Consider the following 20,019-nt stretch of genomic DNA (forward strand, 5'->3'; position numbering starts at 1 on the left):
AATGTGTGTTTTTATCTTATATTCACTGTGTGAAATGAGCATGCATACATACACTTTGTATGGCATCATAAATATTGACATGCGTTTTTTTCTGTGACACAGCACCCGGTTCTCTGGCAGTCATTGGACACGTACTGTATGTCCAGCTCTCCCTGGTCCCCACTGTTGGCAGCGCGCGAAGGCGGAAGCTGGTCTACGTGGCACTGCTCTGTGTGCACAGCTCTGCACGACTCTGCTCTCTCTGGCTTGGCTCTACACGGCTCTGCACTCTCTGGCTTGGTGGCACACGGCTCTGCACTCTCTGGCTCGGTTGCACATGACTGCTATCTCTGGCTCAGCGACACACGGCTGTGCACTCTCTGGCTTGGTTGAACATGGCTCCGCATTCTCTGGCTCGGTGGTTCACAGCTCTGCACTCTCTAGCTCAGTTGCACATGGCTCCGCAATCTCTGGCTTGGTGGCACACGGCTCTGCACTCTCTGGCTCGGTTGCACATGACTGCTATCTCTGGCTCAGCGACACACGGCTGTGTACTCTCTGGCTTGGTTGAACATGGCTCCGCATTCTCGGGCTCGGTGGCTCACAGCTCTGCACTCTCTGGCTCAGTTGCACATGGCTCCGCAATCTCTGGCTTGGTGGCACACGGCTATGCACTCTCTGGCTCGGTTGCACATGGCTCCACAATCTTTGGCTCCTTGGCTCATGGCTCTGCACTCTCTGGCTTGGTTGTGTAGGGAAGGTGACCTGACGGACGGACGGACTAGTCTGAGTGAAGAAGGAAAGGTTTGCACAGTGCAGGTAGGTGTCGGTTATTACAGTGGGGAAACAGCTAGGAAAGTATAGTGGACGTGCAGTACCTTGGGTTGACCATTACATGGCAGGGAGGAGTGTGAGCAAAGGACTTGACATCAGCTTAGGGCTTTAGAAACCGTTGGTCATGGGGGGCGTGGTGACAGTGACAGTTTCAAGGAACCGGGTTAGCTATAAATACTGAGGGAGGGTTCCAGAAAGTTCCAGTCCACAGGGGGAGCCTCAGTGACAGGAGGACTTCGACAGTCTGTGCGCTGTGAGGTGAATCCAGACCAGGGGGACTGAGGAGAGAGAACAACAGGGGGGTGGTCCTGACAGATAGACCACAACAGAGACGAGATAAAGGGAATAGGCACACCGTGTAGAGAACGACGTTTGACCAGTGAACGGACTGTTGGTGATTAGGCTTAGGGCAGCCACAGTGTCGGAAGCTGTCAGTGCGTCAGGAAAGGCCAAAAGGACAGGACGTATATATACGTCCCAGGCGAGAAACACGGTGTGTGAAGCGGCTCTGGATACAGAGGGCCATGAGTGAGGTACTATGCGGTGTTGTGAAGCGGCTCTGGATGTGGAGGGCCGAGAGAGAGAAATATGGCGATGTGCTGCGAGGGCCGTCAGGCGGACGGCGCGCGGAAATAAACTTGGACCTGTTGCACCCAGTACCTGCCTCCATTTCGCCTCTGTTTCGTCTCTGCGCAGTAAGAAGAGGGACCACCCCCCCAGCTCGCCCCACCAACCCTACATTTGGCGTAGTCGGCAGGATCGCCGCCGCTAATACATCATCTTCTGCGGCAGGCCTGCCTCAAAGACTGGAAAAGGACTTGGACTACTCTGCTTGGATTACAATTACCTGTGTATTACAAATGACCTACCTGTGGAATACAAATGGGAAGCGCTGTGGCGGATCTGTGTGGCCAGCAGAGGATCCGGGGCGGTATCAGGTACTGTACAGTATGGCGGTGTTGCTTCAGCGCAGAGGAGAGGTCCGGGTGTTTGCAGTCGTGTTGAATGGACTGGGACCCCCTCCAACGTACCCCAAAAGGAAGCAGTATGTGCCTGGAGATCGACGCTTCCATATATTGGACCCTGACAGGAGGGTGGAGAGGCCTGCCGACACCTCACCTCACAGAGGGAGTGGCACAGAAGAAAAACTTGACTGCGGCTGTCTGATGCCATTCGAGTGCTGCCCAACGGACGGTATAAGACTCTACAGGTGTCGGGGCATCGGCCGCCTAGAGTGGCAGTGGCGGCAGGGGATGGAGCTGAGCCAGAAGTCGCCCTCAGAGCCACGGGAGAGCAGCGGGATGCTGAGCTGGGGAGCGGAGCCTGAGCGGAGTCAGCGAAAACGGCCGCCACCAATACCAGCAGAGGACTTCTCAGCGGAGCCCCCGAGTTTGGGGGAAAGACCCGCGGGACAGTGGAGCGAGGGACGGAGGCTGCGGGTGAAGCCGCGTATTGATGTGATGGAGGCCGCAGCGCCGGGGAAGGTGAGAGTACCCCCGGCACCACCAGTGCCTCCGCCAGCGGCCCTCATCAATCCGCCGCAGCACACTGCCCCCTGCGCACCGGAAGGCCTGGGTACATCGGGCCCGATGGTGTATGCAAAGTTGTGCGAGGCCCCTGCTCAAGTCCCTGAGGTACCCCGCCTGGAGCCGCCAGTGTGGAAGTCATCCAATGAAGACGCTGCTGCGTTCCCCTGCTGATAGCAGCTGCGTCGTTGGAACCGGCCGTTACTCCGGCTCCATTGGAAGTAGTGGATGCGGCCTGTCCTGAGGCCGCGGTTATGCCGCTGCTGGAGTCGACTGCGGCCGACTTAGTGGGCCCTGTGATTCCAGCCTCCGAGGACCCGGTTGTCCCCATTTGCCACCTTGCCCCAGCAGCTGTTGAGCCGCAAAAATCATCGGCCGCCTCTGATCCACGCCCTTCCTCGGTTAAGTCCCGCCCACCGGACTCCAGGGCTCAGGCCGGACCCTCTGTTTGGGTCGCAGGAGTTATAGAGAAGAAGAGGGCCAGGGGGCAGGAAGTCTGGAACCTGCTCCATGAGAGGGGAGAGGCTGGCATGGAGGCTGCACGACCCCCGGGACGGCTCTTTTATACTAACTTGCAGAAAGGGACACTTCTTGCATCCTGGGAGCTCCACGGTTGTGGGGTCCCATACTACTGACCACCGAAAGGAGGATTGAACTGTCAGGAGTTCATTGCACTGTTGTGCAGGTCAAAAGGACAGTTCGCGGTCAGATTTAAAAAAAAAAAAGAAATGTTTATCTGTGATTTTTATGTCTGTTTTTCTATGTTCCTCTTACAGGATAGTTTGTGTTTACTTGTTAGACTGACAGAGCGGGGATACTTAGAAGAGAGGGAGTGTCCATGTCCAAGGAAGGGGGGAGAAAGAAGACATGCAATGTTATGTTGTTATATGTTGGTTTTAAAATGAGCAAAAGAAAATGAAAAAAAAATATATAAAAAATGGGTACTTGTGCTATTATAAAGTTGTTTAATGTATAATATGCCAAAGTAAAATGCAACAGGTCCGGGTAAGGGAAGGTCTGCGGGACCAAAGGAAAGTGTGAGATCCGGTAGGGATCTAAGAGTTGAGGAGGTCTGGGAGACCGGGACGCCGACCATGACATGTTATTGAAAGAAAGGAAAATGAGTTGGAAGACGTGAGAGAGACAGCCGTCCTAGGTCAGGTCCCCAACACAACAGACACCCCTGAAGGAGGAAGGCGGGCGCTGGTAATGATCTGGAAGGTAAGAGACCTCGATCATGGTGTACCGAATAGTGGAAGGTGACAGTAGGGGAGAGTAGGGGAAGGTACACGCCATAGAGAGAATATGGGTGTACCTAGCCCATTTGAAAGACGTTGTCATGTGGCGTGCGCGCTGGTGAGTAGCAGTAGGCTGCTCAGAGCATAGTGCTCCCAGTATGGTTCGGCCCCCGCAGATGGTGGGTTTGGCTCAACAGCTGGTCCGACAACAGAATGTAGGTGTAGCTTCAGAACGACGAAGGCAGGGATGACGATTGTAGAGGACGACAATGGACAAAGGAAGGAGGAGTGTAGGGAAGGTGACCTGATGGACGGACGGACTAGTCTGAGTGAAGAAGGAAAGGTTTGCACAGTGTAGGTAGGTGTCGGTTATTACAGTGGGGAAACAGCTAGGAAAGTGTAGTGGACGTGCAGTACCTTGGGTTGACCATTAGATGGCAGGGAGGAGTGTGAGCAAAGGACTTGACATCAGCTTAGGGCTTTAGAAACCGTTGGTCATGGGGGGCGTGGTGACAGTGACAGTTTCAAGGAACCGGGTTAGCTATAAATACTGAGGGAGGGTTCCAGAAAGTTCCAGTCCCCAGGGGGAGCCTCAGTGACAGGAGGACTGCGACAGTCTGTGCGCTGTGAGGTGAATCCAGACCAGGGGGACTGAGGAGAGAAAACAACAGGGGGGTGGTCCTGACAGATAGACCGCAACAGAGACGAGATAAAGGGAATAGGCACAACGTGTAGAGAACGACGTTTGACCAGTGAACGGACTGTTGGTGATTAGGCTTAGGGCAGCCACAGTGTCGGAAGCTGTCACTACGTCAGGAAAGGCCAAAAGGACAGGACGTATATATACGTCCCAGGCGAGAAACACGGTGTGTGAAGCGGCTCTGGATACAGAGGGCCATGAGTGAGGTACTGTGCGGTGTTGTGAAGCGGCTCTGGATGTGGAGGGCCGAGAGAGAGAAATATGGCGATGTGCTGCGAGGGCCGTCAGGCGGACGGCGCGCGGAAATAAACTTGGACCTGTTGCACCCAGTACCTGCCTCCATTTCGTCTCTGTTTCGTCTCTGCGCGGTAAGAAGAGGGACCACCCCCCCAGCTCGCCCCACCAACCCTACAGTTGCACATGGCTCCGCAATCTCTGGCTCAGTGGCACACAGCTCTGCACTCTCTGGCTCGGTTGCACATGGCTCCGCAATCTCTGGCTCGGTGGCAAACAGCTCTGCACTCTCTGGCTCGGTTACACATGGCTCCGCAATCTCTGGCTCGGTGGCACACGGCTCTGCACTTTCTGGTTTGGTTGCACATGGCGCCACAATCTCTGGCTCAGTGGCACACAGTTCTGTATTCTCTGGCTCAGTTGCACATGGCTCCGCACTCTCTGGCTCGGTGGCACACCGCTCTGCACTCTCTGGCTCAGTGGCACACGGTTCCACACTCTCTGGCTTGGTGACACACAACTCTGCACTCTCTTGCTTGCTGCTGAGCACACAGCTACTCTCAGCACAGCGGTCCCGGTCTCTCTCTTCAGGTGCATCAGTGCCTGTCACTGCCCTGGTACGCTCTGGTGAGGAAGGGGGGACCCATGCGCACTGCGTGCTGCTCTCTGCACTGTTTCCCGCTCGCGCCAGACTGCAGTCCTTCGCACGCTTTTTCCTCTTATCTCCCTGCTGCTGCGCTCCCTTTTCTGCTCCTCCCCACCCTCTTGTCTCTCCAGGAAACTCAGTCTCACTCAAGCTTTCCCCAGACTACAGGGGAAGCTTCGCCTCCCTAATCCTTCCTCCCAGGGACAGAGAATGCAGCCTCTCAAGTTCCGGACCCAGCATCTAGGTACCCGTGATCCGGTCTATCTTCTTACATACATACAAATACAAATGAATTGCACCTGGGGAGCCCAATCCCAATCCAATTGAACCTGGGGAGCCAATCTTACTGGAAGCCAATTTAGCTGTCGTTATGTTTTTGGAAGGATGAAATAAAAATATGTTCAATGTAATAATGTTTCAAATTATAACAGATTATTAGATATTTATTCTTATTTTATTTTTCCTACTTTTTAATTTAAGCAAACTTTCAAAATTAGCAACAAAGATCCCAAACTTAAGTGCAGTAATGTATGGAGTATTATTCATTGACCACTAAGTGTCTCACTACTTGTACAGAATGAATCGGCTAAAAACATTGTATAACTTCCTTGGTTTGTAGGCTCATCACATGGTTTTGTTTCTGAGCTTTAAATCTGCATTGTAAGAATGTCATAATAACGCTTCTACCCGATTATGGACTGTGTAAGCATGGCAGCGATCAGCTGACAAATGAGCAAAGCAATCACACCCACAGCAAATCTCGTGTAATCAGAGGATGTGTTGCTGACAATATGCAAATTGTACTTATATTATTGATCACTAGTCCCAATACAGTTTGCATGTGCTCAAATGAAAGGGCATTAAATGAGGAACAATGTACTTGTGACATCAGCCATTTATGACAGATTTGCCTACTCAAAATGAGCCAAAATCATGGAAGAAAGAGTAGCAGAAAAGTGCAGCACATACAAAGTGATACATTTACTGAACCATTTTCTGCTCCTTCAATAACAGTTCAGAAAACCATTAGAAAACGGAATCCTAGCTAAGAACAAATAACGCAGTGCACTAGTTTAGAGCAGTATATTCCAGAATATATACCTTTGTCATAAAGAAGCTTAAGAAAGAGAATTTAATGTATCACTCCATGTCACAATTTCACTAAATTAGTGTAATTTGTGACATTTTGGCACCTTATGCCATTATGTATTTTTTTCTGTTAATCTTCTCCACTATATTAAAAACTTTCCAAAGAATGTGATATACAGATGTAAGGAGTGGGCTCAGGAGCTAAGCCTGCAACCATAACGGACAGATGCTTTTTGCATTATATAGCCAGTAGCTGTATGTAACCACAGCACTCCGAGCAGAGCTCCAGTCACTACTGTAAAGCCCTTAGATGCTGCTATTAATCTCTAAAAGCGCTATTTAAAAGTGTATGCTGATTATTAAATTGTCTTAACCCCTTTCTGACATTTGACGTACTATCCCGTCCATGTGTCCTGGGCCTTAATGCCCATGGACGGGATAGTACGTCATAGCGATCAGCTGCGCTCACGGGGGGGCGCAGCTGATCGTGGCCGGGTTTCAGCTGATTATCATAACTGATACCCCAAACTATGTGCCAGGAGTGGTCAGGACCGCTGCCGGAATATTAACCCCTGGCACACTGCGATCAAACATGATCACAATGTTCCGGGGCATAGGGAAGCATCGGTAGGGAGGGGGCTCCCTGCGTGCTTCACTGAAACCCTCAGAACAACGCAATGTGCTCGTGTTGTTCTGGGGCCTCCTCCCTGCCAAGATGGCCACAGGGTCCTTCTGGGTCCTGCAGGGAGGTGGCTTCTCAGCGCCTGCTCTTAGCAGGCGCTGAGAGGCCTCCTACACTGCCTGTCACATCACTGATCTGACTCAGTGCTCTGCAAAGTGTCAGATCAGCTATCTGACACTATATAGTGATGTTCCACCATGGGACAAAGTAGTAAGGTAAAAAAAAACGTATAAAAATATATTTTTATTAATTTCCTAAATGAAGAAAAAAAAATTCCCCAATAAATTCATTTCTTTTTGTAAATAAAAAACAATAAAATACACATATTTAGTGTCATGATCTCAGTGCGGGTTTGACTCGCACATGTGGGGATAATGTCTGGAACCAGTGCTGATGACTGGCATTTCTGGGCTAAAGGTTGTGATCCCAGTGCAGGCTTACCTGCACACCTGGGGCTATGATTGTGGCCTCTCACTGGTTCTGGGAAAGCTTCTTATAGCCTCAGGACGCTCCCATCCCCGTCAGTTACACTTTCGCCCTTGGCATTCTGTGGTGACCCCTGAGTGTGTTTGTGCTGTGTTCTGGTTTATCTGATACTCTGTGTATGACTCGGTCTGTTCTCTGGATACTGCTTGTTGGATTCTGCTTGGTACCTTCTATGTCTGTTTGGTTTTGATCTCTGACTGTCCCCGACTATCCGTTCGGTCTCATCCCTGGTACTTTATTGTTATCTCTGTGTATGACCCGGTTTATCTGACTTTGAGTATTCCTGTATAGTATTTTGCCGATCTCTCACAGCAGGACGCTAAGCCCCGCCCCCTTGCGGTCACATGACCGTAGGTCCTTCACTGCTCACTGATTTTAGCTTCTCCAGGTCCTGTTTGCTTGAACTATCCAGCTGTGTCTGACCCCAGGCCCCTCTGCAGTGTGGGTGAGTCCTAGCTCTGCGGTGACTGCACGCTGGCGCTGACAGGACCGTGACATTATAACTGACCATTAAGTTTTTGTTTTTTTTTTTCCTTTCTCTGCTGAGAAATATGGATCCCATACAATCTCTTGCTGAGCAAATGAAAAATCTGAGTCAGATGTTTCAGGGTTTATCTCTGGAGCAGCAAGCTCTGGCTCGTTCGCAGCAGCAGGTTTCTGAGACAGTGTGGGGGGCTTAAGCTGCTAGGTCTCTGGGGGCTGGGGTGAGTGATCTTGTTTTGGTGTCCCCAGAACCACCTGTTAAACTGCCTGATTTCTTTTCTGGGAACAAAAAGGAGTTCAGGGTCTTCATGGAGGGGTGCAAACTATTCTTTAGTTTGAGGCCACGTTCCTCTGGGGACGAAAGTCAGAAGGTTGGGGTCATTATGTCTCTATTAAGAGGGTCCCCACAAGCTTGGGCTTTCTCCCTTCCTCCCACTGCCCCTGAGAGAGTGTCTGTGAATGTGTTTTTTGAGGCCCTCGGGCACATATATGATGAGCCGGACCGAGTGCGATTGGCAGAGGACATGCATGGTGATGAGTGTCTGTCAGGGGAAACACTCAGCTGTGTGGTTTTGTACAGAATTCCGCTGCTGGGCCGCAGAGGTCTCTTGGGACGACGACGCACTCCGAGGACTCTTTCGCAGAGGCTTGTCCGAGCGGTTACAGGATGCCATGGCATTACATCTGTGGCGCCCCCAAGAGTATGGTCACCACAGTGGCATTTCCTTCAGGGAGGGTGATGTCATGCTTGGAAGCAAGGAAGGGTCTCTCTAACAGTTAATCATTGACATGCAACACGTTCCCACTTCAGGCCAGCAGACGGAGCTCTGAACCAGGATTGGGGGAGGAGCGCGCTCTGAGGGCCAGGAAGAGATTTAGTCAGTTAGTGTGAGGAGGGCAACGAGTGTAGACGTGTGGAGAGAAGCTGGAGGTTGAGCTGAGGATAGAGAGCTCCCTCCCAGTGAGAGCACATGATCTGGAGCCTGGTCTCCACGGTTGTATGGATACTGAAGGTCCGGCAACTGAAACCAGAGGAATAGGAAGCTGTAAATGCTCTATTCCCACCTCGGAGGCACAACAGCGACCGGTGAGCCAAGAGAGATAGAGGGCTACAGCTGTCTGCCATACGAGGTAGTTCTAAGAGAAGATAAGAAGGAGGAACGTCAGTGTAACACTGTACTGCACGTACCTCAAGCCAGCGCTAGGAAGGCGACTACACAACCTATCTGATAGAGAGATTCCTGAGTTGTTTCCAGGCTAGCCTGCTCCTGTGCCATTTGTAACCATGACCCTGGACAGCATTTGCCAAGTAAAGGTAAAGAAACTGCACCGTTGTAACAACCCTGCTGGCATCACTGCATGGCCTCCCATCCCCCGCACACCAACTTACTTTCTGCTTCAAGCCATGCTGTGAATTCTGTCTGTTGCCAGCTCTGTGCCTCTGCTCTCCATGTTTCCTGACTGTGTGTATAGGGGGCGGCACCTGAACTCTCTGGTTCTTATGCAGTCTGGGTGCACCTGTGTAATATGTCCCTGACCAATCACCTAGAGCCCTTGACTATTTAGTTTCGCCACTCCCACTGAAACATTGCCTGTGCAATGTCTAAACTCAGTTAGCATCTTGCTGCTGAGGAAGCCAGGCCCTGTTCTGTGTATCTCCTTCTCTGTAGGAATACTATTTATCTCGCTTTGTACCTTGTCCGCCTGCCAGGAGGCAGAATATCCTGGCCCTTGAGTCTTGTTCCCAGTGCCTTGTCTGTTCTCTCTCCGCCTGCCAGGAGGCAGAATATCCTGGTCCTTGTGTCTTTGTCTTTGTGTCTCTGTCTGAACTCAGTCTTACCTCTGTCTGTCTCCTTGTCTGTGGTTCCTTCTCTGCCGTGTCTTTCCTTGTGTCCTCCCTATCTGTGCGTCTGCACCCTTGCAGCTCTGTCTGCATGGCTCCCTAGCCGCTCTGCCTGCACGGCTCCCTAGCTGCTCTGCCTGCACGGCTCCTTAGCCGCTCTGCCTGCACGGCTCCTTAGCCGCTCTGCCTGCTGGGCTCCTTAGCCGCTCTGCCATCTCCGCACTCCTGTCGCTCTGCCTACTCCGCACTCCTGCGGCTCTGCCTACTCTGCACTCCTGCGGCTCTGCCTACTCCGCACTCCTGCGGCTCTGCCTACTCCGCACTCCTGTGGCTCTGCCTACCTGCACCTCCTGTGTGAACAGGTCCAAACCTGTTCTCTCATATACCACTCCCGCTTGCCCAGTGTCTCCAAGCCGTGCCCGCTTGCCCAGTGTCTCCAAGCCGTGCCTGCTTGCCCAGTGTCTCCAAGCCATGCCTCCAAACTGCGCCTGCCTGCCAGTGTACCAAGCCGTGACTGCTTGCCCAGTGTTTCAGCCTGCCTGTTAGTCACACCTGTCCAAGTGACTTGTCCCCGAGTGGGACCAGCAGCCACAACCAGACACCACCCTGGAGTGGCACTCGGCAGCTACCTGCCGGACAAGCCTGACCTCAACATCAGAGGCTCCAGTGAAGACCGAGGTAGCTGCCGTAGTCACGCCCCTTCCAGGGTAGTCTGGTTTGTGGCACAGTGGGGCCACAACCCCCAGCTCGCGCTATTCAGCCAAGGCGCGAGCGTGACAACCATGTTGTATCCTTGCCTCCTTCCTGCAACATCCTCAGCACCGCTACATCTCTGTGCCAAACACTGCACCTTCTTCCTAACCCTTTATCTACACTGCCCTGGGACTACAGCCCTGCCTGTGGAGGGCTGCAACATCATTGTTGCACTACACCATCTTTCCCAGAGGATCTGTCTGCAGCGTCGGCTTAACAACTCCCTTGCTGAACACCACAGGTGGCGTCACGAATCACTTATAAACTTTATTCCCAACTCAACCCTTTTTACATGGGCGCCCAGGGCCACGAACCGGGTCACTGCTGCTGTGACAATCCCTTCTAAGAGACCAGCCCGGTACCGAGTACCCCACAGCCCTGGGAGGGCGACCCACATCCCCCACCTAACTCACTCGAGGACGCCATGACCCAGGCCGTCCGGATGGACCGCAGGTTGCGGGCCAGGGGGGTGATGCAGGCGGAGACTCCATTGTTCCCTAGTGGAAAAGAGACTGTTTCTGTGCCCATGGACGTAGGGGCTCTCTCCCTGAAGGAAAAGGAGATACAACGCCAGAGAGAAAAGCAGTTATGCTTCTACTGTGGTAAAACAGGACATTGGAAAAGGGAGTGTCCCGATTGTCCATCCTCAACCCGATCGACGGGAAACGACTAGGTCTGGGTAGTCAGTGTGGAGACTACTCAGACCCTCAGGTACCCTTTTCCTCATTTTCTAAGGTGTTGCTTCATGTGGAACTGTTAGTGGATGGTTGTTGTATTCCCTCTACAGAGTGCGTGGACTGCGGATCATCCATCAATCTCATTGACTCCCAATTGGTCAAACGCTGTAAGATAAGGACAGTTAGACTTAAGGTTCCGATCAAAGTGGTGGCCATTGACTCCTCCCCCTCACTAAAAAGGGAATTCTCTTTATGTCTGACTTGTTTTCGCTCAAAGTGGGTGCTACCCATGTGGAAAACTTAAGTCGTTTGGTTCTGGACAATCTACCAGCAGGATTGGTGTTGGGCATGCCCTGGTTACTATGCCATAACCCAGTAATTAACTGGAAAACGGGGGAGATTGTTCAATGGGGGTTTAATGATTCGATGTTATGTGATAAGTCTGCACTATTGGTTAAACCTGTTAAATCTGTATCTGTGTCATCTGTCGAGCTGGAAGGTATTCCGGAGTACCTGAAAGAATTCGAAGATGTCTTCTCTGAAAGCGAGGCCTAGACGTTGCTGCCACATAGACCCTTTGACTGCGCTATTGAGTTAGTCCCAGGGGCTAAATTGCCTAAAGCCTGTCTGTTTAATTTATCTGGCCCTGAGCGCTTGGCCATGAAAGATTACATTGCTGATAGTCTTCGCAAAGGACACATACGTCCCTCAGTCTCACCTGTGGCGGCAGGATTTTTTTTTGTAAAGAAAAAAGATGGCGGTTTACGTCCCTGCCTCAATTTTCGTGAGCTCAACAAGATTACTGTACGAAATACGTACCCCCTTCCGTTGATTCCCGATTTGTGTAACCAACTTTCAGGGGCAAAATGGTTCTCCAAACTGGATCTTCGGGGGGAATATAATTTGATAAGGGTCCAGGAGGGGGATGAATGGAAAACCGCGTTCCTCACGACTGAGGGACTGTTTGAAAATTTAGTCATGCCGTTTGGTCTTACCAATGCCCCAGCCATATTTCAGAATTTCATCAACGTGGTATTCTCAGATCTCATTGGTCGCTTTGTTGTCATTTACTTAGACGATATTCTGATATACTCTCCCGACAGTCAATCTCATCTGAATCATGTACGAACCGTTCTCCAAAGACTGAGGGAAAATCATCTGTATGCCAAATTGGAGAAATGTGTGTTGTTTGTTCAAGAATTGTCTTTTTTTGGATTAATTGTGTCCTGTGAGGGTTTTCGCATGGACCCCAAGAAGGTGCAGGCCATTGCAGATTGGGTACAACCCTGAGACCTTAAGGGTCTTCAGCGCTTCTTGGGGTTCGCCAATTATTACCGCAAATTTATTCAGGGGTTTTCACAGGTGGTCAAACCACTCACAGATCTTACATGTATAGGTGCGGATGTGAGAAACTGGTCTTCGCTCGCAAAAGAGGCCTTTGCGACCCTGAAAAGAAGCTTTATGTCTGCTCCCATGTTAGTACAACCAGATCCGTCCAAACCATTCGTCGTGGAAGTGGACGCCTCCGAGGTGGGAGTGGGGGCGGTGTTGTCCCAAGGGCCTGCCACTATAACCAACCTCAGGCCATGTGCTTTCTTTTCCAAGAAGTTCTCTGCTGTGGAAAGAAATTACGACGTAGGCAATAGAGAGCTTCTTGCGGTCAAATTGGCGTCTGAAGAATGGAGGCACTTTTTGGAGGGGGCCAGTCACCCGGTTACGGTGATCACGGATCACAAAAATTTGTCATACGTTGAGTCTGCTAAAAGACTAACACCCAGACAGGCCTGTTGGTCACTTTTTTTCCCATTTTCAGTTTACAATTACATTTCGTCCAGGGTCTAAGAATGTCAAGGCTGATGCCTTATCGCACAGTTTTCAGCTGGTGTCTCCCCCCGAGCTACCGTCCTCCATTCTTCACCCTGGGGTTGTGTTAGCAGAGGTCTCGTCTGAATGGGATCGGGAGATTCAGGGGGCCCAGTCGCGGGCTCCGGCGGCCAAGCCGGGGGGTAAGTTGTTTGTCCCAGAGCAACTTCGCCTGAAACTCTTGCAGGAGTTCCACGAATCCAAGCTTAGTGCTCACCCTGGTATTTCAGTCACCCGTCTGGTGGTGGCTAGGATCTTTTGGTGGCCTACCCTTGGTTTGGACATAAAAAAATTAATTGCTGGATGTGGGGTCTGCGCTCGTTCCAAAAGCTCTCATAGCCGGCCGGCAGGGGAGCTGATGCCCTTGGCAGTGCCCGATAGACCATGGACTCACTTATCCATGGATTTTGTTACTAATCTCCCTCCATCTAAGGGTAATACGGTGGTATGGGTAGTGGTGGACAGGTTTTATAATCAGGCTCATTTTGAACCCCTGTCCGCACTACCGTCAGCTGAGATGTTGTCCAGGTTGTTTGTGCAGCATGTGATCCGGTTGCATGGGGTACCCCTGAATGTGGTGTCTGATCGTGGTGTGCAGTTTGTGGCTAAGTTTTGGCGTGCTTTCTGCAAAAAATTAGGGATGTCTCTGTCCTTTTCGTCTGCATACCATCCTGAGAGCAATGGTCAGACAGAACGCACTAACCAGTCCCTGGAACAGATCCTCAGGTGTCTAACCTCTGCTAGACAGAATGACTGGTGCGATGCACTGCCGTTGGCTGAGTTTGCCTTCAATAGTCGTGTGAGTCAATCCACGAGTATGACTCCTTTTTTGATCAATTATGGGTTCAGTCCTCATTTTGGTGAGTTTTCTCGTCTGGACTTGGGGTGTCCCGGGGCTGAGGGCTCTGTTCAGTGATTACAGAATACGTGGGCAGAAGTCCAGCAGAGTATATCTAGGTCTCAGGGCAGGTTTAAGTTTTTTACGGACAGGAAACGAACACCAGGGCCCACGTTTCAGGTTGGAGACAAGGTTTGGCTCTCCACGCAAAACATTAAGTTGAAGGTTCCTTCAGCCAAGTAGGGGCCCAAATTCATTGGCCCATACAAGATTGTGGAAAAAATCAATCCAGTGGCGTATAGGCTGTGCCTTCCACCCTCTTTCAAGATCCCTAACGTCTTCCACAAATCTCTACTGAAACCTTTTGAAACAGTCCGGGGGGACTCCGAGTCCGCTGCTCCGCCTGTTTTGGTTGAGGGGCAGGTGGAGTACGAGGTTGGTCATATCGTCGATTCCAGGTTGGTACGGTGGTCGGTACAGTACCTGGTTCATTGGAAGGGGTATGGTCCGGAAGACATATCCTGGGTACCGGCTCGGTTGATGCATGCTGATCGCCTAGTGCGGACTTTCCATGCTAAGTACCCAGGCAAGCCTGAGGGTCCAGAGGCCCCCCGTTGAGAGGGGGTGCTGTCATGATCTCAGTGCGGGTTTGACTCGCACATGTGGGGTTAATGTCTGGAACCAGTGCTGATGACTGGCATTTCTGGGTTAAAGGTTGTGATCGCAGTGCAGGCTTACCTGCACACCTTGGGCTTATGATTGTGGCCTCTCCCTGGTTCTGGGAAAGTTTCTTATAGCCTCAGGACGCTCCCATCCCCGTCAGTTATACTTTCACCCTTGGCATTGTGTGGTGACCCCTGAGTGTGTTTGTGCTGTGTTCTGGTTTATCTGATACTCTGTGTACGACTCGGTCTGTTCTCTGGATACTGCTTGTTGGATTCTGCTTGGTACCTTCTATGTCTGTTCGGTTTTGATCTCTGCCTGTTCCCGACTATCCGTTCTGTCTCAACCCTGGTATTTTATTGTTATCTGTGTGTATGACCCGGTTTGTCTGACTTTGAGTATTCCTGTATAGTATTTTGCCGATCTCTCACAGCAGGATGCTAAGCCCCGCCCCCTTGCAGTCACATGACCGTAGGTCCTTCACTGCTCACTGACTTTAGCTTCTCCAGGTCCTGTTTGCTTGAACTATCCGGCTGTGTCTGACTCCGGGCCCCTCTGCAGTGTGGGTGAGTCCTTGCTCCGCGGTGACTGCACGCTGGCGCTGACAGGACCGTGACATTATAACTGACCGTTAAGTTTTTGGGGTTTTTTTTTCCTTTCTCTGCTGAGAAATATAGATCCCATACAATCTCTTGCTGAGCAAATGAAAAATCTGAGTCAGATGTTTCAGGGTTTATCTCTGGAGCAGCAAGCTCTGGCTCGTTCTCAGCAGCAGGTTTCTGAGACAGAACGCTGACAGGACCGTGACATTTAGTATCACCATGTCTGTAACGCCCTTCCCTATGAAGCTGTCCCACTAGTTAACCCCTTTAGTGAACCCCTTCAAGAAAAACAAAAAAAAACAAGGCAAAAAACAAAGCTTTATCATCATACCGCCGAACACAAAGTGCAATAACACGCAATCAAAAAGACGGATATAAATAAACATGGTACTGCTGAAAACGTCATCTTGTCCTGCAAAAATTGAGCCACCATAAAGCATTATCAGCAAAAAATAAAAAAGTTATAGCTCGCAGAGTAAAGCGATGCAGAAAATAATTATTTTTTTTATATAAAATATTTTTTGCATAAAAGCGCCAAAACATTAAAAAACTATATAAATGATGTATTGCTGTAATCGTACTGACCATAAGAATAAAACTGCTTTATCAATTTTACCACACGCAGAATGGTGTAAACGCCACCCCCAAAAAAATTCATGAATTGCTGGTTTTTGTTCATTCTGCGTCCCAAAAATCGGAATAAAAAGCGATCAAAAAATGTAATGTGCCCAAAAATGGTACCACTAAAAACGTCAACTCATCCCGCAAAAAATAAGACCTCATATGACTCTGTGGGTCAATATATGGAAACATTATTGCACTCAAAATGTGGTGATCCAAAAACTTTTTTTTCAATAACAAGCATCTTTTAGCGTATGACAGCTTGTCATGTCGTCACTAGAGATGGGTGACTTTTCCTTTTTTCGGGTCGAGTCGGGTTTCATGAAACACGACTTTCTAAAAAGTCGGGTCGAACGAAATCGGCCGACTATAGAGAAAAGTCGGGGTCCGACTGAAACACGAAACCCAATGCAAGTCATTGGGGAAGCAAAGTCGGCAGGGAGTGGAAGACAGTAAACACACCTACAGTGCCCATTTCAATGCCAAATACATCAATTCTTATTACTTAAGCTTGTCAACCTTAATTTACTTTATAATAATAGTTACGCATTGAAAACTGGGGGTTATTTGGCTCAAGTTATGGGGGGTAGGGCTGACGGCAGGTTTTCGTGTGCCCTGGGCCAAAGAGTGTCAGTGCGCCCTTTTAACACATACCACAATTCATAATGCTCCGATACGGCACAGAAATATAGGTATAGTACAATGAAAAATGCTTCACTGCTTACATGACATGACTGATATCTATTTTAAATTCTACAATAGCTCAAAAAACGGACAGTATATTACTCCATACAGCATTATGGCCACCACCTAGTGCGCCATACAGAATAATGAGCCCCATATATTTCTCCATACAGAATAATTGGTCCCATATAATGTTCCATACAGTATATGATGAGCTCCACATAATGCTACAGTCTATGTTGGTCCCCATGGATGATGCTCCACTGTCTTATGGGCCCAAATAATGCTCCATAGAGTCCATATATAATGGGCCCCATTTCTAATGCTCCAGTGTATAATGGGCCCCGTAAATGCTGCTTCAGTGTCTGATGTCCCCCATTTGGAATGCTCCAGTATATGTTGGTCCCCATGGACGATGCCCCAGTGTGTTATGGGTCCAAATAACGCTCCATATATAATGGGCCCCATTTCTAATGCTCCAGTGTATAATTGGCCCTGTAAATGCTGCTCCAGTGTCTGATGTGCCCCATTTGGAATGCTCCAGTATATGATGGGCCAAATGGATGATGCTCCAGTGTATGATGGGCCCCATATATCATTCTCCAGTCTATATTGCTCCCCCAAAAATGCTCCCAACATTTAAAAAAATTAAATACCTCTCCTCACTGGGCACTGCTCTACTCTGGACTCCTAAGCATTGCCATTTTAAATCTCTCTGCCCTTGTACTGTTTCGGTAGAGGGCATACAGACGTGATGCAATCGTGCTCTGTAACCTGAATGTCACTGTCAGGAATGGCGGAAGACGTCACGGTGGTGGAGCAGGGAGAGTTAAGTATTGCAAGTGCTGTAGCCCTGAGCAAGCATGGGGGGCCCACTCGTGGGCGACAGCACTGGTATAGGGCCCCTCATAGTTCGACGGTATGACTGAGGGCGAGTGGGCCCTCCCTCCAGCAGAGACACTTTTGCGTACTATGAGGGGCCCTGTGCCACTGCCGTCGCCCACGAGTAGGACCCCCCCACCTGCTCAGGGAACCGGCACTTTCATCTGCACCTTCCTCTGTGTCACCATGTAAGGTGGTATAGTATGCGGGGAGGGGCACCTGAGTTTTATCAGTGTCACATTCGGGCTCTGTAGAGTGCGAGGGGAATGTAGTGCTGTGGGTCAATGTACCAGCAGAATCATCTAGCAGTGGCTGTGCATCAGTGCACTCCATCTCCAATTCATTTTGGACTGGGGAATTCAGATTTTCACTTGATAACACAGGCATAGCCTGTGAAAAGAGCTCCATGGAGTAATCTGAAGTGTGGGCTGCCACATCGTTCACTTTTAGTGGGGGTGAAGGAAACAAGGAAAGGGGTGGTTCATGACCTGAAGCCTGCACTGACGATTCAGTGCTTGCATTTTTTTAAACTTAAGAAGAGGAGGCGATAGAGCTGGAGGCTTTTTTGGCAATGTAAGGCAAAACCAGTTCCTGATGCTCTGACTTTAAAAGCAGTTTACCTACTCCCAGAAAAGGGAGCCTTAAAGGCCTTCTCATGCCAGCTGATGCTCAACATCTCCTGCCTTAGCTGCTATTGTGCTTTTGGCACTACCAGCAGATGCACCACCACCACCATCAGTACCAGCTGGCCCCCCCACAACCCACGTCCGCGGCCTCTTCCACCATAAGTAATAATATTTGTGAGAATGGACTCAAAATACCAGCAGATATATGGTACTGTTTCAGAAGCTTGAGGCTGTTTCAGCAATGTAAGGCAAAACCAGTTCCTGATGCTCCGGCTTTAAAAGCGGTTTACCTACTCCCAGAAAAGGGAGCCTTACAGGCCTTCCGGAGCCAGACCATGACGCAGGCTCAACACCTCCTGCCTTAGCTGCTATTGTGCTTTTGGCACTACCAGCAGATGCACCACCACCACCATAAGTACCAGCTGGCCCCCCACGCCCACGTCTGCGGCCTCTTCCACCATACTTACTAATTTTTGTGAAAATGTACCCAAAATACCAGCAGATATATGGAACTGTATCAGAAGCGTACAGCTATATACAGTCTAGGGATAATTGTAAATCTCCGTATATATTTCATGAGTCAGACACAGATGGTCACAGGCTCAGTATGGATTAGACAATAATATAAAAATTTGCAAAAGGGTACAGTATCACTAGATACAAGGTATATATAGTATAGTTTAAACATACTGAATCTCCGTATACATTTCAGGAGGCAAATACAGACGCTCTCAGGTCCAGTATGTTTCCGACAACAATATAGAAAGTTGAGAAAGGGTACTATGGCGCCCCTGAGGGTACGGTCACCACAGAGGTACTGCACCTCATCCAAAGGTGTGGTATCCCACCCTCAGGTAAGGTGGAATCACCACTCAGGACTCTTAACCCTGCACTCAACACACACACATGTTAGTCAGTGCTTTCTGGGTGTACCTGGCGAGAGGATGGCCTCATCCCAGACTGACTAGGAAAGGGTGTTGGAGGTTAGTGTGGAAGGTAGGTACAGTGGGAGGAGCTTAGGTAGTGGAGTGATTGTGGGCATCCAATCAGAGAGCGCAAGCTGGCAGTTGATGGATGGAGCTAGTCTGAGGTAAATGGATCTTTCTAGAGAGTTGTCAGTCGGTGACAGGACAGAGTAGGAGCAGGATTGCTGTGAGAGGGCTGAGGGTCAGAGAAGAGAGAAAAATCTTGTCCAAGTTCCTAGACTTGAAGGAAGGGGTCCTTGGGGTACGGGAAGTACAATAAGCCACCTGTGAAGCCCGTTTCTGGAGAAGGAAGGACCAGGCCTCGTTGGGGAAGGTGGCTCATGAAGGTAGTGGAGAAATACAGGGCTCAGCTAGAACGACGGAGGCTGAGGTATCTTTAAGTGCCTCAGTCGCAGCCACATTCAATACTCAAAAAGGCAGCAGTTGGAATAAAGGACCCCGGAGCATGACCCACATCGCCCGGTGTGATCTGTGGCTGCTGGCTTGGGAAGGCCCACAGCAGGAAGGAAGGGAGAGATCAGCGCAGAGACACTGCCTAGAAAGGATACACAAGGAGGTGTCTTGAACAGGTGTTCCTGATCTACCTATGAGTTTGCCAGACCCCTCCCTCGGATGACACAGTACCAATCAGGTCATCTTGTGTACAAAACTTTTGAGAAAAAACTCAGAAACTGCACCCAACTGCGTCCTTGGTGGCTTTTACAACTCGCTTGCTACACACGCTACACTCACCATCACCGTCAACGGCTCACAAACACCATCTCAACTGCCCTGGGATACAGCTCTGCCCGTGGAGCGCTTCATCATCTTGTCTGCTTTAACACCGGCATAGAGGATCTGCATTGCAGCGTCGGCTACCCTAGCCGAGTACCACGGGTGGCGTCACGATCCCCCTTTTCCAAGTTAATTATCATACCATCTTCCCCCTCATCTCAACTGTCATCTTCTTTATTGGACCCCCATGGCCACGGAACGGGTCCCAATCACCACCGTGACATACTTCCCCCTTAAAAGAGCCTGAAAGGCCCCGTACTGAGTAACCCCCGGCCCTGCGTGGCTTAACAGATAACAGGGATATATTGTA

The sequence above is a fragment of the Dendrobates tinctorius genome, unplaced genomic scaffold (genome assembly GCF_039654945.1).
Source record: "Dendrobates tinctorius isolate UK_male_01 unplaced genomic scaffold, ASM3965494v1 ptg000241l, whole genome shotgun sequence".
Taxonomy (NCBI): domain Eukaryota; kingdom Metazoa; phylum Chordata; class Amphibia; order Anura; family Dendrobatidae; genus Dendrobates; species Dendrobates tinctorius.